Consider the following 22,409-nt stretch of genomic DNA (forward strand, 5'->3'; position numbering starts at 1 on the left):
TCTTCTTCTCATTATTTTCAGAGCCCCAAGTGTGCACATAAGAAATATCATACAGAAAACCATTTTATTTCCAAAATGAGTGCACCAAAATAGAGATGTTGGCACCAAACATAATAACAGAGGCCACGATTTTAGACCTGTGGTAAGGTTGAGACAGAAGCAGAAGCAAAATGTCATGCTAGAAGTCTTTAGATGCAACATTTCTTACCAAAATAGAGTAATGAGCATATACATGTCATATAATCATATACAAGCCAAGTGTGCACATAAGAAATATCACACAGAAAATCATTTTGTTTTCAAAATGGGTGCACCAAAATAGAGATGTTGGCACCAAACATAATAACAGAGGCCACGATTTTAGACCTATGGTAAGGTCGAGACAGAAGCAGAAGCAAAATGTCATGCTAGAAATCTTTAGATGCAACATTTCTTACCAAAATAGAGTTATGAGCATATACATGTCATATAATCATATACAAGTTTTCAAATTTTATACTCGCTCCCTTTTATACAGTTGAGATCGTAATGTCAAAAGTGCTCATGTTTACACTAGAAATGATAGAAAATTTGTCTTTTCTTATTTGGATACCATGTGTAATGCAGATAAAATAACTAAGGTTGTTTCCAATGTTTCATAACAAAATATGCAAGTTTTTTTTTCTTCATAAAATCAACCTTAGTCTATTTTTAGGCAAAGTCTAGTATAGAAGCATCATTTACCTGTCTCTCGTAGTATATTATCTACGTTTTCAACTTGTACTCTAACAGTATTATAACAACCTAAGCCATAAAAATATTCACTATATGTTAATAATCTACACAAATACAAAATCGATCTAACTAATAAAATCTCATAATTCTTAACTATAGTACAACACACAATCCATAATAATGGCTTGATTTCTAGCCATGGCAAAAACAACCTCCAAACTCCCTACAACATATTTTACCCAACCTCTTCAAATTCGCTTAACTAAGCACTACACATGCCAAGCAAACAACTCATACTTTTAAGTCAAATAAACGTTTTCCCGACATGTCAAATGACCAACAATCAGCACACATGTTCAAAGATAACATACAGTCGACTTATCTAACAGATAAACATCTTGCACTTACCGCCGACATGCCCAATAACCAAGTAGCCACACTGTCAAATCTTCTCCTCACACAACACTACAAATCATCGACTCCCGACATGTCAAACAATAATCTAAATAGCCACACTATTCATACATTCCTCTATCGACCTCACACAACCAAGAGACCCTCCAAAACAACAACCCAACAAGAAATAACACAACCTACAGGTTCTACCATTCAAACATAATTCATTAAGATTTCAACAACCACCAATCATTTATCTCAAACACATAACAATGCAAAGATGAGACTAATACTTTGGATATCATACCTAATCTCGTGCAGTGGCCCATGGGATTAGAGAGCGAAGCGATGCTGTCTAAGGGTGTAACTACTACCTCTTGTGATCCAACAATAATATTAATATTTGAGTTTTGAATTTGGGGATATCATGTGATGGAACACAATCAAATCAAATAAGTGAAAAATAAAAATTGCCTTGGTGGTGAGAAGTTGGCTCCATGGCCTTTGTTCGTTGCGGTTCAAAACAAAAAGAGAAAGTGTGTATGTGGGAGTGAGACCCCAAAGGTTAGAGAGAGAAAGAGAGACAGAGAGAGCATGTGACTAAGAGAAAATAACATAACGAGAGGTACGATAACCAAGATGACAGGGCTTACCGGTGTGGTAACATGCAACAGTGAATTGAGGCTACAATTGGATGGAGATGAGGGAGCAAACCTAAAGGACTTGCTACGGCACAACCAAAGGGAATTAAAAAGCCACTAAAAATAGAGAGAAAAGAGAAAGAAAGAGAGGGAGAGAGATGCTTACCGGTGTCGAAAATTAACAAAAATCGCATGGAAGAGAGGATGTGCTACTACAATGGACACTAATTTAATAGAGAACGAGAGAGAGAAAGTGAGAACCTATGGGGGATTGAGGCATAGAGAGACAGAGAGATGGAGTGATGAATAGGAGTTTACCGGTGTGATGAGGGGCAACTGACGATGGCACCTTAACAACAGCAATACATGACGAGAAGAAGAGAGGGCGCGAACTGCAACGGACTAAGAGTGACGACTGAGAGGAGAACAGTGAAATGAGCAAGAAGAGGAAATGGAGGAAGGGCATTGATGCCCTAACTCAAAACTATGTTGTTTTGTTTATGAAACCAAATGGTGTCATGCTTTTTTTTTTCTAATCACATAGTGATAAAACAACATTGTTTAACTTACTTAAGTTAAATGACGTTATTTTATATAAGAATACAATTAAGAAAACTATAAATATATATAATCATTCAGTTTACCGGTTTGAAACTGAAACTAAATCGACCGATGTTGGTTTCCTTTGATTTGAACTGCTAACTAATTGGTTTTCTACCAGTTTGAACCAGTTATGAAATCTGGCACCTGATTCCGTCGGTACCTATTTGCTCCTACCTCAAGATCAGGTGGTGTATGGAAATCTGCCTTTGATTTATTTTCTTGGAAAGTTTCACATCAACTTATTTTTGTTGTGAATTATGATAATGAGAAAAATAAGTAATTGACAAATGATGTAGCAGCTTAATTATATATCAAATTGGATCTTAGGTTAATTATTTAAGATCATATAATAATGAAATCCCTAGCTAGTACCATGCATTTTTATAGTTAATTAGTTTAAATATTGGCACAAATAATATTGATATATATATATATATATCATGTTTTAATTAATCACTTGGTGATATATATCTAAAATCTTGAATCTCTCTACCACCTACACACATGACATTTCTTAATGAATACATACTTGAGTTATCAATAATCAAAAGCTAGCTTATGATCTCTTAATGAATTAGCATGTTTTCATGATACTATTGGATGATCATTCATTGAATCATCTTCAAATGATATATCTGTGTGTGTGTGTGTGTATAAAGTAACAAATTACTATTGTCATGATCTTCTTCAGGAATTGGTTGCCCACTTATCAATAATTAAAAGATTAATTAATTATCTCAGAATTCAATTCGGAGTACTCCAAACATCTCATAAAAAATGGGACGTTCATACATGCATGGTTTGTATATTTTCCGTATCAAAAGGAAATAGATCAAGCATGGAGTAGTTCTATTTGAAGATAAATTTCACCTTTTGATCAATATATATATAAATAAATATATATTATAGTATGACGCTCATAATTGTTTCATCAGTCGTCATTGCCAAAAGGCTCAATTATCAATAAAAGGCTTAAAGAGAATTGCATAGGAAGTGCTTGTAGAAAAGTCTCACACATTGTGAGAGTCCATTGAGAGTTTTTCAATATATATACAACGTGTGAGACATTTATAGAGTGTAATAACGTTACAAAGAGATATTCTTAGGATACAAACATAAGAAGGAAATATGAGGCTTTGTCTATCATTGTCATGCATTTTGTAGTCGTTGGGCATTTGTGAATGGTTGCTAGTTGTAAAGTTCTCATATATGAATTTTCCTAGCTATTGGACAAGTTTCTTTATGTATCTTCAGTACTCCCCTACAAACTGTGCCAAGATATAAGGCCAAGTTTGGGTCTTAACCTGTGAAGAGCATGGCATCCAAGAGGTTTGGTAAAAACATGCCAAGTATGAAGTAGTCGAAGAGCAACACATTCACGCACATTGTGATAGTCAATCTCATTGTGTTTACTACAAGTATGAAAAATATGATTGACAGTCATGTTGAAAGTACTAACATTGTCACATAAGAGAAGTGGTGGAGATGAAAGATGAACACCAAAATCTCATAAAAGAAAGGAAATCCATGCGAGATCAGTAGTTATATAAGACATGGAGTTGTACTCAGTTTCAGAGCTTGAGCGAGACACTGTATTTTGTTTCTTGGCAGACCACGAGATATAGTTGCTTCCCAGAAAAATACAATATACAATTATGGAACGGCGTGTTTGAGGACAACCTGCCCAATTTGCATATAAAAAGACATAAAAATCAAGTGTAGATTGAGAAATGAAATAAATATTGAGCTCGATGCCATGTAAGTAGTGAAGAATGTGTTTTACCATTTTGTAGTGAGAAATGGTTGTAGAAACTAGGCTTGCCCTCTTGGCCACACCTCATTTCCATTAACTTTTTGGGCCAAAGCCTTTGAGACCGCTATCTATCTAATCAATCTCTTACCCAGCCCAACTCTCAATCAAAAATCCCCTTACTCTCTTGTCCATAATCGTCTTTCCGATTATAATTTTTTGAAGGTTTTTGGTTGTGAGTGCTGGCCCAATTTGAGACCATACAACAATCATAAACTCCAATTCCGGTCCACCTCTTGCCTATTTCTGGGTTATAGCCCAAACCACAAGGGCTACCACTATCTTGGTCTCACAACTAATCGGACCTATATCTCTAAGAACGTAATATTTGCTGAAGACTCATTTCCCTTTTCTAAAATGCGGTCTAGGTCCAAAGATTCCACTCTACCTCCTCCCATTTTTGTAGCTCCTCTTCCACTCCTTCCTCCATCAATTCTTGGCCCAGGCCCACCTTCACATATTTCCCCTTCAACCTTGTGATCTCCCATTTCTTCTAATCACTCTGTCTCTTCTCAGTCACATAGTCATGGTTCATCCTCTACCCATCACGCACCTAAGCCCTCTCCATTAATCCCTCATCGGTCTCCAATTATCACTAGAGTCCAGACTAACTCCTTACATCCTCGTACTTTTCATGATGACATTGTCCCATACCCATCCTGAAAATGCTTCACTATTGTTGTCACTGTACTAGATGCCCCATCCAGTTTTTCTATTGCTACAAAATGGCCCAAATGGAAACATGCCATGTCGCAGAAGTTTCATGCTCTCACTAGCAACTCTACCTAGAGTCTTGTGCTGCCTGATTCAGCTGAAAATATACGTGGATGTCGCTAGGTTTACAAGACTAAATTACGCACAGATGGGTCACTTGAATGAAGGCACTCTTGGTTGCCAAGGGGTACCATCAGCAGCATGGCATAGACTATGATGAAACATTCAACCCAGTGGTCAAGATGCCCACCTTCTGTTTGATAGTTGCACTTGTTGTTTCTCATGGATGAACTTTGAGACAAATTGATATACAAAATGTGTTTTTGCATGGCCCTCTTATTGATACCGTGTACATGCAATAGCCTCAGGGCTTCATTAATGCAGGTCATTCCACCTATGTCTGTAAATTGCACAAAGCAATTTATGGGCTCAAGCAAGCAGCCAGGGCATGGCATGCTCTGCTGAGTTCGTGGCTTGTCGGCTATGGTTTTCATTCGTCCAGGGCTGATCCGTCACTCTTCATCTGCAATCAAGGTGATATCCACATCTATCTCCTTGTATACGTAGATGAAATTGTCATTACTTCCTAACATTACTTTACTTCTAATAAATTAATTGCTGATTTGGGTGTTGATTTTCCCGTTAAAGACCTTGGAAGGTTATCTTTTTTTCTTGGATTAGAACTTGAGTATTTACCCATTTGTGTCTTGCTTTCTCAACGAAAGTACATAAAGGATCTGTTGATCTAAAGTCAGATGATACATGCTAAGCCAGTAACATCACCTACGTCAGCTTCTCTTAAGTTGTCCATTCTTAACTCTCCTACTGTTGATGATCCTCATCAATATTGTAGTATTGTTGGCGCCCTGCAGTATCTATCATTAACTAGGCCAGACATTTCTTTCTTGGTGAATAAGGTTTGCCAATTTATGCACAACCCAAAACTGCCTCTCTCAACTGTAGTAAAACGCATTTTGAGGTATCTCAAGCATACTATCAATCTTGGCCTTTTATTTCCTTCCAGTTCCTCTCTTCAGTTGCAAGCATACTCTGATGCTGATTGGGAAGGCTACCCAGATGATAGTCATTCCACTAGTGGGTATAGTATCTTCCTTAGCAGAAATTTTATCTCATGGAGTTCGAAAAAGCAGCACACAGTAGCATGTTCCAGCATAGAAGCAGAGTACAATGCCCTAGCTTCTTCTGCTGCCGAAGCCATCTAGGTCCAAACCTTAATTTCTGAACTTGGTCTTCACTTATCAAAGGCCCCAATATTGTGGTGTGACAACATTGGAGCCACTTACTTGGCTACAAATCCTATGTATCACTTGAGAACAAAGCATATGGAGGTTGATTTTCACTTTATCAGAGATCAGGTTGCTGCTAAGAGTCTAATTGTTTCCTTCATTAACTCCAAAGATCAAATTGCGGATGTTTTTACCAAGCCTTTAGTTTCTGACAAATTCTTTCAATTTAGGCCGAGTCTCAATGTGTTAGATACCCCTTTGGACTCAAGGGGGCGTATTAAGCTATATGATAATTGTACAGAAAATAAGAATACTCTAGAAAGCACTATAGACAAAGTCTCTACTGCTATGTAACCATTTTTTATTCTCTATCTCTTGTATAAATATCTCATCATGTGTAAATGAAATATAAGACAATATTCTTCATTCCGAGTCTCTGTTACAGCTCCATTCAAGCATACAAAATTAATTAAGCAGCTGGTGCTTTGATAAGAAGCTTTTTCTATCATCACCTCACAAGGTAATATCATTATGGGAAGGTGTTTAAGTTTAATATACTTACAAAAAAATATTTTCCAATGATATTAACATGGTTGGTTGGTATATTAAAGGAGCTATTGCTTATATATATTGCCTTATATGCATAGATTTATTGCTTATATATATTGGGAAATGGCATTAAAGTCGTTACATTAATTGTAGGTTGAAAACGTCGTAAAAGAGCTAGAAGATTCCAAGAATATGATTTTCAGACTGATTAGGTATTTTAGTCATTTTAGTCATATTTCAATATATAGTTGCCGCAATACTTTGTCTCACTTTTTGATTTGATTCTGCAGAGCTGAAGTCAAATCGTGATGCTTCCTTGCGGATCTTTGAAATATGGCCTAATGTGGACGATAACTTCAGCATGTAGTCTTGAAGTATATATGAAGATCAATGCATATCAAGTTACTAGTTTGCATGATTGCTAATAACATATATAGTTGTATTGCAACCATGGTTTGAGTGTCAATAGGTAGGTGATCCATTAGTAGTTCACCTTTGGTTGTATGTAATTAGGTTTCTTTAAAGAAGTCTTTATTCTCAACTATGATATCTTTATTTTGTAAACTTAATTTTTCTAGAATTCTTTATGAAAATACTGTGGAAAGTTATTATGAACTGGGTAGTAAAGGAGGACTGTTGCAACCTGAAAACTCCAACCAGTAGTATAATTTGTACAGTCAATACTGCAAAAAATTCTAAGCATATATGCTTGCTGCATAATTGGTGATAGGTTGTCTTAAAATGTTGGGATTAAATGATAGACTTGTAATGGAGTTTGATGGAAGTATGATGATGGTGTGGGTTTCTAAGTGATGGACAGATTTGTATATATATTTCCTCTATTGTGTATAAATGAAATTTGAGGAAGCCATATCATTGTATATTTTGGTGGATTGTATATGCATGTTTGGTTTGAATTGTGTAGGTATAGATCAGAAATGGTATTGTGTGAAGAATGGTGTTGTATTTGTAGTTGGATGTCATGGTGAAGTAGGATTAATTGCTCATGTAATCAATGTATCAATATTATATCTGACATTTTTTTTTTTTGCATATTATCTATGTTGGATTCTTTTTTAATTATTATAACACGTGTGATATTGTATTTTTTTTCTCTTATGTAATATTATTTGTAGAAAGAGAGATACATTCGCTACAAATAGCTTTCTTTTCGTAGCAAATAACTATTTGTAACTAAAGTATATTTTGTTATAAATAGATGTACTCTTTTGCAACGAAATGTACCATTGCAATGATTGCGAATCCTATTTGCAACTATAAACTTTGGTGGCAAAAAGTGACAATTTGCAACAAAAAATTCACTACAAAAAATATAGGCTATTGCGGGATCTACTGTTTATCCAAAATAAAATTGCCGTAATAAGTCAATATTCTCGACGATTTTTTGGTCGGCACAGCCTCTAAACTGAATTTTTTTTACCTTTTGCAGTGATTTTAAAATTGTTATTAGAGCTATTATGTGCAGTGATTATGGTGAGGTGATCATGACACTTAGCAAAGTTGAAGAGGAATTCTTAGAACCAGAAAGTGTGGAGGCTATGACTGTTTTGAGGGGTCTCCAATTCTATTTTCAGATTGGCTTTCATAATCTTCTTATTGAGAGTGATTGTTCATACTTAGTAAAGGAAATAAACAGTGTTGATTCACCTTACTCTTCTAGAAGAACTGTTATCACTGAAATCAGAAGACTTATGCTCAGATTTATGCACTGTCAGATACAACATGATTCCCGTATGGCTAATGCAGCAGCTCATCACCTAGCAAGACATGCTTGGTCTATTACTGATGTGGAATTGTGGTGGCATGGAGTTCTCCACTTTATTGATAATATTGTTTACGTAGATGCTATTTATTGTAAGCACTCTTTAAGGTCTTTTGTGCCTATTTGCAATGAAGATCTTATTTCTATAAATAAATAAATAAATTGTGGCTTAAAAAATCGCAACAAAAGTATAAACCTTGTTGCGATGGATAATTCCGTTGGAATTGCATTTTTAATGGTCAGGAACCAAAACACACGAAAATCAGATTCCCCGCCCCCGGTTAACATTTCTCCCGTGCACTCCCAAATCGCGACTTCACCTTCTTTCTTCTTCTCCATTTTCTCCCTCCCTGCACATTAAGCAAAACCCACTAAAAAAACCATCCTACCCGGCTGTCTCTTCCACCGAAAACCACCACTAACAGCGGAGACTCCACCGATTTGGCGACAGCGGAAGCAAAACCCACTCATCGTCGTGCATGACTCGCGATTTAGTGGTTCCAGTTCAAAAAGTGCGATTTTTGAAATCGATTAAGCTGCCGTTCGACATCAAGCAATACCACTTTGCCTAGTAGTAGTGGGTAATCCAACTTGCCTCCTCCCCGTCCTCTCCTCCACTCGGTTGGAGTCGATTACTGTTGGTAAGATACTCTGTTTTTTAAGTTTATGTTCTTAATGAAACCATTTAGATCAAGTAGAAACACTAGTGGTTTGCTCTTTCAATTTATGCATTAATTGCCTATGTGTTTGTGTATGTATAATGTAACTGTGGAATTGTTATAATGTATTTTAAAATCAATACAAATAATCCTATGTTAGACTGACTACATTAACAAATGGTTAAGATTTTGGAACCGAAAGTATGGTGGGATGCAAAGCTGGATCCCAAACAGCTTTGTGGTGGCGTTTAACTCATTAACCTATATAGTACTATTAGTTGTCTGGGTCAGGCCCATGGCCTCAATTGGGGAAGAAAAACATGGTAATTTGTCACAGAAAAACTTGAATGTTGCCTTGACAGCACATTGGTTGCCTGGTTGGGATGCATTTGCAGAGCTTGGCCTTTGCAGCAACTTCTTTTTCTTAGTTTTCATTTATAGGTTTGGAATCAATGTTTTTCTCAAGGTGGAATTGATCTTATGCTCTTAAAAAGTGTCAACTTTGAGATGGTCAGGTTCTATTCTCTTGAAGCTTTGAGAAACCCTGCTATAAAACAATTATAAATTGATCTCACTTGATGTGTTGAAGTCAGTTTAGATATTTCTTTATATAAAACTGATAGAATGGCTAAGGAAGATGAAAGGATCAAAGGGGGAAAATTGGCCTGATTTTAAACTTCCCCAATGACACAGGAGCATTTGAGGATCAGCCCAATGAATCTAATGAAGCCACTAAGCCCAATGACTCCAAAGACCAACTCATTACCCAGCCTGTTGTCCAGCACGTTTTTTGAAACGTCATTCTGGGAAGATTCTGGATGACTTAGCCAGCAAGCTATATCTCATTGGAAAACCTCATGTCTCTAGTTTCCAATGCATCAAACAGTGTGCAATTTGGAGTTTTCTAGAGGAAGTTATAAGGATTTTACTGAAGGGTGTGCAAGGCTGGTGGGATGTTGCGAATTTTTAGATTTTCTCGTCTTTTGGAATTCTCTAGGCAATAGTCTTTTGAAATTCTCATGTCTTTTGGAATTACCCTTGCTTGGAGGGTTTTTCCAAGTTTTCCTATATAAACCCCTTTATGCTAATGAAAAATACAGACTTGAGTTGATTACAAAATTGAGCTTTTAGCTTATGAAGAAGAGCTTCTTCTTATAACTCTTATCCTTCGGTGGATTCCGATAGGGGGCGAGTTCTTGCTCTGTATCCCTTGTGAGTTTCCTTTGGGTGGTGATTTTTGTATCCCTTTGGTGTTCTTATTTGGGTGGTGAGCTTATCTTCCTTTGGGTGGTGATATCTGTATCCCATTGGATCCCCTTATCTTTTATCTTTTATTTCCTATCATAAGCCCGGTATCACCCAAAGTTTAAAATCAGTTTCTTTCTTAGACTTAAAAGTTTAATCTCCAACCGAAATATATGTGAGAACATCGGTTCGTACAAGAACAAATAATCACCAATGTTCCACCACCCTCAAATGCCACTCGCCACATAATATGGGAAACACATGATAACCCCTTGAATTTAAACTGTTGTGATTTCAAATGTCTCCTTTTCCACTACGCTAGTTTTCAAAGAGCAATTAATTCATTAATTCATGTAATCACAGGTTTGAAACATTCTATTTATATGTCTTTATATATAATATATATATATATATATATATATTTATATAAACTTTTCTAGGTGAGAGACTCCTAGAAGGCCTTGAAAAAACTCCAAGGTTCCAAAATGTCTGAAGTAGCCTTAACCATGAAAGCAGAATATCTAGAGTTCTTTAGCCCACCTATATTGGTAGGAAAACCTAAACTTTGAACTATGGTCAAATAGGTTTTGAGGCCTAGCAGTATCCAGATTCCTTGGCATATGGAAAGATTAAAGGATTGAATCCTCAAGTCCTCTTTAGCAACTACTTCTATAGGTGTTGTGAGAGGCCATGTGATCAGCTCAGCTTGCTTCCAAAATTACTCTTCGCAAAAGAAAAAAAGTTAGGCTTACTGTTCTAAATCCATATCCTTTTTACTGTGTTGGCATTCTTATTCTATTTACTTAAACATAGAGGGTACAGGCCTAGTATGAGAAATGCCAAATACAATGTTTTTTTCTGTCCTGTCTGAGGATTTTTTTGGCAGTGATATGCAAGGCACGTACATGGAAGGCCCCATTCCTTCTAACATATCCAGGTTGACGAACTTAGAATAATTGTGAGGATATGTTCCTTTCTGGACATTAATTGAGTATAAATGTGAAATCTGAAGGATGGTACATTTGATTTGTACTGATCTGTCATGTTTATCAGGAGGATATTTGATTTGAAAGGATCAAGTATTGGATTCCCTCATTTTCAGGATTTGAAAAAGTTAAGATATTTGTGAGTTATATATAAATGCTCAATCTTTTTTTGTTGATAAGTAAAACAAGACTTTATTAAATCACAAAGTGTCAAGATACAAAGAAAATGCCCTAATTATGTAGGCATATTTGAAACTAGGAAGTCATGAAGGTCCATGCCATTTAAGTCTACAGCAATGGCCCAAGTACAAAGAGTCATAAAAAATAACAATTTTAGCTCCTCCAAATATCTCTCTGTCTTCAAAAGTCCTCTCATTGCGTTCCTGCCATAAACACCACATAATACAGATAAGGATAATCTTCCACACTGCTTTGATCTGTCTCACCCCACGGATTGAAGTCCAGCAAGCCAATACATTCAAAACTATTTCCGGCATAACCCACGCCACATCCATTCTTTTAAACACCTCATCCCAAATAGTCTTGGCTATCTCACAGTGTAAAAGTAAATGATTTACCGACTCACCCCCGCTTTTACACATACAACACCAATCTGCAATAATTATCCTCCTCTTTCTTAGATTATCCGTAGTGAGGATCTTACCCAAAGGCGCTGCCCACACAAATAAAGAGGCTTTGGGAGGAGTCTTATGACGCCAAAGCTTTCTCCTGGGAAACTGTATCTCTGGAACTTGTGTGAGAACCTTATAGAAAGAGTGAACAGAGAACACCCCTTTCCCTTTAAGACGCCACCACAACTCATCTTCCTGCTGGATATTTGGACAAACAGAATATAAAAGACTATAAAAATCTACAAAACTCTACAAAACTCTCAATCTCCCAGTCCTGTGCCGCTCGGTTGAAATTGATGTTTCAGTGAATGTTCCTACCTAAGACTTCCATAACCTCCACCACTGTGGCATCTTTGGTGCTTGCAATCTAGAAAAGAGATGGAAACAGATATAGTAGAACACTATTACTACACCAAGCATCCTTCCAAAATCTGATCTTGGAACCTGTCCCCAATTGCAATCTAGTGTAACGATGGAAAACCTTCCATCCTCTTCTAATATGTTTTCATAGCCCCATTCCAGATGTTCCTCTAACTTCTCTAGTACACCACCCCTCCCCTAGATCACCATATTTGCTCTCGATCACAGTCTTCCATAAGGCCTCTGGTTCCTTGGTATATCGCCACAACCATTTGTCAAGTAAAGTCCGATTAAATAAGCTCAAATTTCTGACACCCAAACCGTCATTGGAGATAGGACGACATTCCATCTCCCACTTAACTAAGTGGAATTTAAACTTATCTCCTAAGCCCCCCCCACAGAAAATCTCTCTGTAACTTCTCAAGTCGACCCGCCACACTTGCCGGTAAAGGGAATAATGATAGAAAGTAGGTGGGTAGGTTAGAAAGTGTACTTTTGATTAATGTAGTCCGGCCCCCTTTCGACAAATACATTCTCTTCCACCCTGCTAGTCTCCTCTCCACTTTTTCAATCACTGTATCCCAAATCGTACGAGACCTCGGTGCTATACCCAACGGCAATCCCAGATAAGTCATAGGTAGAGACGCTATCTTACAACCCAAAATGCCAGCCAGCTCCCTTATATCCTGAACTTCTCCAATCGGTACCAACTCGGATTTATCATAATTCACTTTTAAACTAGATACTGCTTCAAAACACAGCAGCAGTGCCTTCACAGCCCTCAATTGGGTTTGATCAGCCTCGCACATGATAAGCGTGTCATCTGCAAACAGCAAATGAGAAATAGTTGTATTACCTCTTCTCGGTGATCCAATCTGGAAACCACTGATAGAACCATTAGTCACTAAGGCTGAGATCATCCTACTTAATGCCTCCATAACAATAACAAATATTAAAGGAGATAACGGATCCCCTTGTCTCAAGCCACGAGAGTTTGGGAAGAAACCTTCTAGACTACCATTAATCAACACCAAGAACCGTACCGTAGATATACACCATCTGATCCAAGACCTCCACCTCTCTCCAAACCCACACCTACCCAGTAAATAAAGAAGGAAATCCCAATTAACATGATCATACGCCTTTTCCATATCTAGTTTGCACATAATCCTTGAGTTGCCAGCCTTCAATCTACTGTCGAAGCATTCATTGGCAATTAAAGCCGCATCAAGGATCTGTCTACCCTTAACAAAAACATTCTGTTGTTTAGTAACAATCTTCCCCAATATCCCACTTAATCGATTGGCAAGCACTTTTGCAATGATCTTATAAGCACCATTCACTAAACTAATGGGCCGAAAATCTGTAATCTCAATGGCCCCTACCTTTTTAGGGATTAATGCAAGAAAAGTAGTGTTAAGACTTTTCTCAAATTTTCCTACCAAGAAGAACTCATGAAATACCTTCAAAAGATCCGCTTTAATCACCTCCCAGTATTCTTGGAAAAAACCCATAGAGAAACCATCCGGTCCGGGAGCCTTATCTTTTGCCATCTTTCTTACCACTTCAAAAACCTCTTCCTCTTCAAGAGCCCTCTCCAATCTGGTAACATCTCCTGGTTTAATAGTGTCAAAAGCCAATCCATCTAAAGTAGTCCTCCAATCCACTTCCTCCGTGAGAAGCTTTTCAAAGAAAACAACCACATGGTCTTGAATAACCTCTTCTTCTCTATTCTCGGCCCCCTCAATTCTCAGCACTTCAATGTTATTATTTCTTCTATGTGAGTTTGCAATTATATGGAAAAACTTCATACTCCGGTCCCCTTCCTTCAACCAAAGAGCTCTTGATTTTTGACGCCATGAGATTTCTTCCTGTAAGATTATCCTCTCAAGATCAGCAACGAACAAAATTTTTTGTGCTTGTTCCTCATTAAGTGGTCTCCCTTCTTGCAGTCTTTCTAAATATTGAATTTCTATCAATTTGGTATTTTTGTTCTCCTCCACATTACCAAAAGATTGTTTATTCGACTCCTTTAAATCCCTTTTTAAGGCTTTCAGTTTGTTTGCAAAAATGAAACTGGGTGTACCTTCAAAATGATACGAAGTCCACCATTGTTTGACCCTTTCCACAAAACCTTCTGACTTCAACCACATATTTTCGAACTTAAAATACCTTCTGCCGTTACGAATACCTCCACAATCCAACAAAATAGGCCAATGGTCCGAGGTTATACGAATCAAACGCTTTTGCCATACATCCGGAAAATGGCTTTCAAACTCATCAAAAAACGATCCAAGCGGGACCAAGTCTGATTATTTGACCAAGTAGCTGGACCCCCTGCTAGTGGAAGGTCTGTCAAGTTCAAATCAAAGATACACTCTGAGAACTCTAGGTTTGTTGGCCTCAATCTTTTGCTTTCCAGACTTTCACTCTGGAAACGAACCACATTGAAATCCCCCTCGATACACCAAGGGAGCTCCCACCAACTCTGTACCCCTGCAAGCTCATCTCACAATAAACTTCTGTCGACATCTAAGTTAGGCCCATATACACCTGCAAATGCCTACAAGAAATCATCTGACACACACTTAAAAGAACAAGCTACCATATATCTCCCTATGTACTCCTCCACTTTCACTACCACCCGTCTATCCCACATTACCACAACTCCTTCCGAAGCCCCTGAAGAGGCTAAATATACCTAGTCCACATAAATATTACTCCATAAACTCCGAATAATCCTCCTACTAATCATCTTCAGCTTCGTCTCCTGTAAGTATACAATGTCCGCTTTCCACTCACGGAGTAGACGTCGAATTCGAAGACGCTTCTCTACCTCATTTAGATCCTGGACATTTCAAGATACAATCTTGAGCTTCATTGAGGAACATTCAGCCCCTTCCTTTTTGCCTTATTCCTGCTGGAACTAGCTTCCGAGCTCATCGACCACATCAATCTTTTTAATTCCCGACTTTTCTTTGTGTTTCCCCTCTTTTTTTGGTGGTGTCCAGCTTCCATAGCAGTTAACAAGGCTATAAACTGCTCCTCATACCCATCACATTCAATTCCCACAACATGTTGAATTTCTTTAGCTTTATGTATAACCCAATCTGATGTTTGATCTGGAAAATAGTAATTTAACGGGATAGGATTCCCCATCTTATTATTCTGAAATTTCTGAAACTCACTCCCCATTGAAAACTCCTCTAACCCACAGGCCTTGGAGATGAAAAGTTCATCTTCCACGGAATGCATAAAATCATCCGAGTCATCTTCAACCTCAGCCAACTCGAGCTCCTCAACTGGTTTCACCGACATTGCCGCCGAGGCCAGAAACACCCCAGCACCACTCATCGGCGAGCTCTGGATCTCCAGAGACGAAGAAACCCGAGATTCTAAGCCTACCAAGGTCTGTTGTGCGCAGAACTCCGGCAAGACCTCACTGGCGACCCCCACTACCTCCATCGGCGACGTCTGTATCCCCGCAGCCTGACCCCTCGTCGTCGGTAAGCTATCCGGCACAAACCCGAGGCTGTGAAGCTCGGTGGAGGGTATCGGGCTAGGGCTCGGGTTCTCGATATCTTCTGGCTCGGGTCCAGACCCGCCTATTTGGGCCCTGGGTTGAGACCCGCCTATTTGGGCCGTAGGTTCCGACCCACAGTTCTGGGCCCTGGGTAGAGACCCGCTGCTCTTGGCCCTGAATTGAAGCCCGCTGCTTTGGGCCCTGGGTTGAGACGGCCTAGCCCCACCAAACGGGTCTTGTGACTTGGCCCGACGCCATACATTCCAGCCCTTATCCCTTTTATTTTTCTGTTGAGCCCCTTTATGGTTTTTACTTGGCCCACTTCCCATTTCATGGCTTTTTAACTTATCAGCTCCTTCCTTTTCCTTAAATGAACCGACAAAGGCTACAATTGCAGCCATATCCCTCTGCAAGGCACGCAACTGCCCTTGCATTTCCAGCAGCTTCCGTTGCACCTCCCATGTCTGACACGCCACAGAGGCCCTGCCATGGGTATGGTTCAACGTACCATCACAACGCCAACGCCCCTTACCTCTGTCAGAAACCTTCGCACCAGCCACCTTCTCCTTCACAGATTTCGGTATCGACGTCGCGAGAACCTCCTTATACGACCGCGCATGGTACTTCAGTCTCCCTCTTCCATCACTCGGTTGGTCTCCTCTAGGCAGACCACCTATCTTAATGTCTTCTTTCCCTTGCTCTACCAACGCCTCCCTCATCTTCCTCCAACCCCATCCATTCTCACCTTTTGGAATACATAGAATATTCCTTGTCCTCCCTGATTATACTCTGAAATTTCAATATATCTCCCTCTCTTATTTGCACAATGTTGAGCAATAATACTACAAAAACCATCGCGTGTTGCCGAGTACCCCTCCTTTTTCCCCCTGCTTAGGCTCTCCTCTAACACCTTCCCAAGCCACTGAATAGAAGAATATCCCAGCAACACCGAGTTCTCTGTTTTCCAACTTCGCTCAGTGACTCTCAAACCACCACCTCCACATTTTGCCAAAGTCAAGCACTTTGATTCAATAACTACTTCTATAAAACGACCCATCTTAACCATCACCACGTCAGAAAAACTCAATCAAACGCAACATTGATGATGAAAAATTATACAGGAAACTGAACGAGAAGAAAAGTGTGCATGTGTACGGAGAGAAAATTTTCTAGGAGAGAGAAAATTTACAGTCTTTGGTTTCTAATGAATTTTGATTAAAATGCTCAATCTTTTGAGCAAACATTAATCGTATCATAATAAGCTGTGCCTTTTGTTTTTGTTTTGTTTCTTAAATTTATTGAGTTGTTTCTCTTATTTCTGTGCTCTCAGGGTGCTTAGGAATTGCTTACATATCACTTCTTCAATCCCAGTTTGTATTGGAGAGTTGACAGAATTGGAGATCTTGTAAGTTGCTTAAAATGGACTAATTATAAAGATGTTTGGATTTTGAAGTTATTTTTCTTTGTCCTAGGCAAATACATTTTTCTTTTGGACTTCTGTGAATATAATGCATCTAATATTGTTAACTCTTAGGGGTTGGCCTTGCATCTAATATTTTTCTTTGCTTGTTTAATTACTGTTTGTAACCATAAATTATGTTTTACTCTTAGAAACTTCTATTGAAAACCAAAATAGAGATGTGAAAGATGAGTTTACCAGGATGAGCCTGAAACTTTCTACATAAAAATGTGTTATACGAATAGGTGAAGGCTAGGTACACAGAATACTTTAGAAGCCAGAAGTAGAGCATATTTGATAACCCAGCAATAATATTGGTGAAGAATATACTGAGGTTGATTAAGATTTCATGCTATATGCCTGTAATGAGTTAGGACCCTAAGATTTGTGTACACTTTGCAATCCACTTGTATGCTAGTTGACTAGTGAACAAAAGGATCCCAGCACATATTTGAGAAGTTTTAACTGCTTACCATATGAACTATTACATGGAAATAGCAAAGTTTGGAAATGTTTCCATTCCTTTCATATGGAATTGTCACTATATGCAAGATGCAATATATAATCATGTATGATTGGATAGGTTGGTGGACAAAACAGTTTCTACAATTGCCATTGTATGAGATGTGTAATTATTTTTTATTGGCTAGGGTGGTGGAAGGTCCACGGAGTTGGGGGTTTCCTTTGCTGATTCAGATGCCAAGTATATAGGGAGGGAAAGTATGCAAGAAGCAATGCACCTGGGAAATTTGGATATGAGGTATAAATGATTATGTACTTGATCTGTTGGTATATTTCTATTTTCTCATCAACTACTGGTGTTTATATCTGCTATCATCACAAAAAGAAATCCGGTCTTCTTAATTCAAATGGGACAATTTTTTAACATGCAGCAAGAATTACCATTTGTCTATTTGGAAACTCATCTGTGTGATGTACAATATTTACTCATGTTAGATGAGAAGTTTGTTTTCTCCCAATCATTATTATATTGTGCTACTTCTCCTTGCATTGTTGGTGGTTTTCATATTTTTGAATATGTTATAGCCACACTCTTTGCACAAAGTGAATAAACCATTGACCCACATTAGCCTGGTTTGGGGGCCTGAATTTCCTTCTATGAAAAATAACTGGTTTGATGATGGGAATCAGGCATCCTAGTCCATTATCCCGTGGTTTAATGCATAGTTCAACTCCAGGTTTCTGCTGATTCATTCCCTTGAAATGAATACTAGTGAAATGTTTCACTAGTATTCATTTGATTTTTGGTTTGCATAGGTCTTTTTCTCTGATGAAAATTGTTTACCAGGGTGTCTTTAAATTTTAATATTGTGCTTTGGTTACAGGCTGCGCGAACCAGTTCATGATACAAGGATTAGATATTCAAACATCCTAGATTAATAATTGTATTCCACTAGACATATTGAATTCATAAATATAGTAGAAACCATTTGTTAGTAGTCATGTCCATTCTGTGATCAGTACTAATGAAGTCTTGGAATGAATTGTCGGGTGCAAACATTATATATATATATATATATATATAAAGAATGTATATTCTATGCATGCGAACCAGTTCATTTATAATGTATTTCCAGTTTTTTTTATTTTTTATTTTCAAGGGAACATAAACTGTACTGCAAAATTCTCTCCATGTATGTCATAGAGTAAAAGGGATACAATAGTATTAAAAATCGACGGACTGATGTCCTCTTCTTTTGATTTTCCGTTTTCTCAAGCCATATAAATGGTCACTATTCTGATTATAGTGAGTCTTTTTTGCGAAGTGGACCGGAGCAATCAATTTGGCAAGGATAGAGCAGATGGAAAAGCAATTATGCTCCATTGGATTCTGTCAGGTATGGAAAGAGCATATGTTAGTTTAGGATGCTAGAATGAATTAATTTTGTGAAAGACATTGGGGATAGTGGGCAACGATTTTCTCATTAGTCAGATATTTTCAACAAGATGACTGTCTGAGCATGCACAAAACCAAATTGAAATTATCCCATATGCTTTGGTTTGATTATGTAATAACAGAATAAAATCTTGTCAGGAAAAATAATTCTTATTGAACCGCCAAAAGGGGAAAACAACCATTTCATAGTAATATAGCCTCACTGTCATTATGTTTGCAAGCACACCCTCATTTGCCAAAAATAATGCATTCACCACATTTAGATACTTACTTCTAGAATGATATATAGTATATCTGAAAATATATATATATGGCTGGTTGATGGCATGAATCTCCAAGTGGGTCTTTTCAGCTTCTCTAAAGTAGTCAAAAACCAATTGACTAATTGACTTGTCTCCCCAATATTACACTGAAGTTGCTCTTCCTAAACTGGTAATTACTGAATACTATTTTTTTTTTCCTAATCAATCTGCACATTACCTGTCATTATTGTGATGTATCAGAACTGAATCTCAGTCCCTACTTATATGTGGTCTTCTATATACTTGATTCAAAACAAGTACACTTAATTAATGACGTAACAACCATTTTTGGCCTTTTACTGAACTTACTAACCTAAGTTTTTAACCAATGATGTTGTGGGCACTAGAGGAAATATGGTTCCCTTTGAAGATAATGGTTAAGTTTCATCAAATAAATTTAGGAAATGTATACTTCCCATTCAGTGCTTTTGGACTGCTGCCTAGGTCTTTTAGATTCAGAAATTTTCATCCTCCATATATTCCTGACCACCATTTTCAAAATTCCAAAGTCATAACTTGTGACCTCACCTTTCTTGCATGTCCTTAAATAATTGGGTGGATTAAAATTGAAGAGGCCCATCTAGTTGGTTTAAAATTGAAATAGAATTTTACCCTGGCCTGTTGATATTCTTCATGTCATGGAGAAGTTTCTAATTTTTACGAGACGTTGCCGTGTTCCTCTAAACTTTGCGATTTTAGATTTCGAACTTTCTCACTTTATTTATCAGAAAATATTTATTGTTGACTCAACGTCTCTGTGTGCCATCCCACCTGGAAAAAACATATTCATATTGAGGGAAGGAATTAGTTCTTGTTTCTTGCTTCTTGATAATGAAGTGTTGGGATATAGTTAGCATGGATATTTTTGTTGAAGTTCTATGGATTTTTTCCAGGGTCAGCCTCTTTCTCTCTATTTTCTTCATCTTTATTAGATAAAGTTTCTAAAATGCATCAAGTTAGAATAATTTTTTTTTTTTTTTTTTTGAGAAATATCCCAAGTTTTGATAATGAGAAACCTTATTCTAATATTTTCTTCTCTTTGGGTTAGGATTCATTGCTATAGCTGTAGGGATCTCTAGTTTTGTTTTCTTTTGAATTTAAGATTTGGCAGAGTATTATACTACCACATATAATGCACTACTTGTTTGACTATTTTTTAATGTTGTCCGAATGAATATCACTACTGAATGGATTTTGCAACTCACTTGAAGTTTCTGGTTACATATTAATTTTCATAGTTGAACAACACAATATATGCCAGGTTTATTGAAGACCAAGACCTCAGAAGCTGATGCTGGTAAACAAAATGCGCAGCTTGAGGTATTTATTGCCCTTTTTTAAGGGAGGGGTGATATTGGTTCCTGCTCTGTTTCAGAATTGAATGGATTATCAATTAGCTATCTTATAAGATTGTGGCTTGGTTTATCTGGATTTTTTGGTTTTAGTTTTTTTATTCTTAAGCATATACTATAGTCCTTTCATTTGAGTTAAGGAGATCATAATATGGTCATATTAGTAGTTTGGATCTTTTTTGAGTGTGTTAAAGAACTATAAACCAATCCATAGGTAAGGTAAAATTGTGAAGCCTGCAAAACTTGGGCGGTTTGGAAATCCTCTTTGAACTTGTAGTGCATTGTCCATTGCTTTGTCTCTTTATTTCTCATAATATTTCATTTTTTGCAACATGCAGGCATATGGCAAGAACCTGTAATTTGGATGTGTATTATATTTTTTATGTATTATATTTTTGTGCATTTTTTTTTATTTTGTGAAAAACCTTTTCCGAGTAAAATTCAACGGAAATATTTTTTTTCATCCATGCAATTTATTTGCAGCGATCACAACGATAATTCATAATCGTTGGGAAAAAAATCTATTTATTTGTGGCCATTTATTAAGCTTTTGCGACGATATATATCTATTGCCGCAATTGATTTTTCTCAACGATTTAATGGTAAACAGAAATGTCAGTTCCGTCGTTTTTTAAGACATTTGCGACGAAATAAAATCACCAGTAAATATATTTTGCAGTGAGTTTTGCCTATCGCTGAAATTAACTAGAAATAGAATTTTAATTTTATCGAAAATGCAGCAAATTAAAAATTGTTGAAATTAGTCAAATGCAGTGATTATTGAAGATATTTGCGATGATTTTGAGCTCTAGAAAAATCCTTTTTTCTTGTAGTGAAAAAATTGTTGGGATAAACTTTCACCAATGTTGCATTTGCGAGAGTAGGGCAATGACATGTCATCGTTGCAAATACTTTTTTACAATGAAAATTGAACTTTTTGCAACAATTTTTTTCCTTGCAAAAAGTCAATACTGTTGTAACAGGAGGCTAGATCCGTGAAGTCGTCGAGAAGGTCTTGGCTCTAAACCAAGGCGACAATTTGTTCCCTCCACAAGTGATAGTTCCCGTGTCAATCAAAGTGTGACAAAGTTACTTAATAGAGATCAGTGAGATGCAGGAAGCCATGGGTGGAGTAAGAGTCGGGCTCTCCCTTGGCACTTGATGCCCTAAATAGAATTGCACACGAAGTGTTTGTGAAAAAGTCTCACACACCATGAGATCTGTCCATTGAGAGTCTTTCAATATATATACAATGCGTGGGACATTTACATATAGTGCAATAAAGTTATAACGGAGAGAGAGAGATTTTCGGGATAATTTCCATATTTGCATTTTGTAGCCGTTGGGCATTGTGGATGGTTGCTGGTTGTAGAGTTGCCATATATGATTTTTCCTAGACGTTGGACGAGTTTCCTTGGGTATCTTCAATGAAAATTTTTGGATATAAACCTCACATTCTGTACACCTATTTAAAAATATATAATTTTACTTTTTTATTCACGTAATGAAAATGATT

The 22,409-nt window shown here is 37.3% G+C and overlaps 1 long non-coding RNA gene across 3 annotated transcripts; it reads left to right on the forward strand.

Moving 5' to 3' along the window:
• The first annotated feature begins 8,638 nt into the window (after positions 1–8,638).
• LOC108997977 lies at positions 8,639–21,571 on the forward strand. Of its 3 annotated transcripts, XR_004801662.1 has the most exons (7): positions 8,643–9,098; positions 11,248–11,319; positions 17,193–17,267; positions 17,972–18,081; positions 19,109–19,180; positions 20,803–20,861; positions 21,232–21,571. It is a non-coding gene; the product is annotated as an uncharacterized LOC108997977 (long non-coding RNA). The 3 variants fall into 3 exon arrangements; XR_004801663.1 differs by lacking the exon at positions 11,248–11,319 and having other exon boundaries at positions 8,639–9,098; positions 19,109–19,671; XR_004801661.1 differs by lacking the exon at positions 11,248–11,319 and having other exon boundaries at positions 8,646–9,098.
• Positions 21,572–22,409: the final 838 nt, after the last annotated feature.

This window comes from Juglans regia, chromosome 6, assembly GCF_001411555.2.
Source record: "Juglans regia cultivar Chandler chromosome 6, Walnut 2.0, whole genome shotgun sequence".
Lineage (NCBI taxonomy): Eukaryota > Viridiplantae > Streptophyta > Magnoliopsida > Fagales > Juglandaceae > Juglans > Juglans regia.